Raw genomic sequence first — 2,342 nt, 5'->3', positions numbered from 1 at the left:
TGGCAGTTCTAGTCTCGTAAACTTTGAGACAACGAACCACACATAGTTTTTCATTGTGAGGAAAGGAAGGATAAAAGATTTGGTGTAAATTGGTTTTAGTTCTTCTGTGAATGGTAAATACGACTCCATGAGGAGAGTATTGTCGAAGAGATAAGTCTAATGCTCTGATATCCGAAAGGCGTTTAATAGAGATCAAACAAAGGAGGGTATAAAGTTTTATAGATAAAAGTTTCAATGATAAGGTATCATTATCATCCCAATCAGAAAATAATTGTAAGATGGAATTGACATCCCAAGTAGTGTTATATTTGGGAGAAGGGGGGCGTTTAAAGCGGATACCTTTAAGAAGTTTACAAACTAAAGGATGTCTGTCAACAGGAATACCATTGATTGGATCATGGTAAAAGGATATGGCAGATCTATAAAGATTTAGAGTTCTATAAGCTTTGCCGGAATCGAAAGAGGCCGATAAAAAATTTAAGATGTTGGGAATAGATGCATGAACGGGATCCAGGTCCCGTTGAATGCACCAATCAACCCAAAGTTTCCAGGCTGATCGGTAAGCGGTCCTGGTACCTGGAGCCCAGGCCTCCAACAAGATGTCTCTAGTAGACTGTGAAAATTCCGCGTCAACTGAGTCTGACCCGAAATTAACCATGCCACCAGAAGAAGTTGGTGAGATAGTATTAAAGGATGAGCATTCCCTGATGGGTCTAGCAGAAGATCTGGAAAGGATGGAAGAATCCGTGGATAATCCAGAAGCATGCCTAGAATCAGAGGAAACCAGGACTGTGTTGGCCACCAAGGAGTGATCAACACCAGAGATGACTTCTGAGCTAAGGTGTGAAGAAGGACTCGGTGAATGAGAGAAAAAGGTGGAAACGCATATAGCGTTTGAGGAGGCCAAGTTTGGGAAAAAGCATCCACCCCTAGGGCTTCCGGATCGGGTCGCCAGCTGAAGAACAGTGGTGTTTGACAATTCAGCCGAGAAGCGAAGAGGTCCAGTTGTAGAGGGCCCCAAAGAAGATTGATCTGGTGGAAAACTTGAGGGAGAAGTTGCCAATCGCTGGAATCGACAAGATAGCGGGAATTCCAATCTGCTACGACATTGGAGAGACCCGGAAGGTATTCTGCTTTTATGACAATGTTTCTGTCCAGGCAGAAGTGCCAAAGGTCTTTGGCGATATTGGCGAGATGAATTGATTTCATTCCGCCTAGGCGGTTGATGTATTGGACCGCCGGGATATTGTCCATCCGTATCAGGATACAAATATGAGATAGATGTTTCGCGAAACTTTTCAGAGCAAAGAAGGCCGCTAGTAATTCCAGGCAATTGATATGTAGAGATAATTCCGTAGGAGACCATTAGCCTCCCGTGGATAGAGATCCATGGCGAGCTCCCCATCCGTTGAGACTCGCGTCCGATTCCAGAATGATATCTGGATTGGAATTGAAAATGGCTTTGCCATTCCATTCCTGGATATATCTGAGCCACCAATTGAGCTCTTCTTTGGCTTCTGTGGAGAGAGAAATCTCGTCTGAATACCCTAGTCCTTCTCTGAGGTGGCAAATTTTTTACCTTTGAAGCGCCCTGTAGTGAAGGGGTGCTGGAAATATGGCCTGAATTGAGGTTGAAAGGAGACCGACCACCCGAGCGATGGAACGAATAGAAGTCATCTGCCTGTTGAGGATGGAACGAATCTCCTTCCGGATAACCTTCAATTTCTTCGATGGCAGACTGAGAAGGGTAGTGTGGGTGTTCACTGAGAAACCCAAGAATTCTACCTCCTTGCAAGGAAGTAAACAGTCCAATCTCTGTGAAGGGAGATCAGATGAAGAGATTCCGCCATGATAAGGATATCGTCCAGGTAAATGATTAGTCGAACGCCCCTGGAACGAAGGGAAGCTACCACTGGTTTCATCAGTTTGGTAAAGCACCAAGGAGCGGAAGAAAGTCCGAAGGGAAGGCAAGAGAACTGCCACTTGAGATTGTTCCATACAAACTGTAAGTATGGTTGAGAGACTGGATGGATGGGAACTGTCAAGTAAGCGTCTTTGAGATCGATCTTGACTAGCCAATCTTCTTTCAGTAGAAGATCTCTCAGAAGATGGATGCCCTCCATCTTGAAGTGGCGATATCGAACATGATTGTTGAGAAGTTTGAGATTTATGACCGGTCGATGACCGCCATCCTTTTTCTTTACAAGAAAAAGATTGCTCACAAACCCTACAGAATCTAGAGGAATGTTTACAATGGCATTTTTTTGCCTGAAGTTCTGCAACTTCTACATTGATCAAGTTTTGGTCTATGATTGAAATGAAAATGGGGTGTGGTAGTTGAA

The sequence above is a fragment of the Hyla sarda genome, chromosome 1 (assembly GCF_029499605.1).
Source record: "Hyla sarda isolate aHylSar1 chromosome 1, aHylSar1.hap1, whole genome shotgun sequence".
NCBI classification, from domain to species: Eukaryota; Metazoa; Chordata; class Amphibia; order Anura; family Hylidae; genus Hyla; species Hyla sarda.
The sequence above is the reverse complement of the archived record's forward strand: the minus strand, read 5'-3'. Positions refer to the sequence as shown.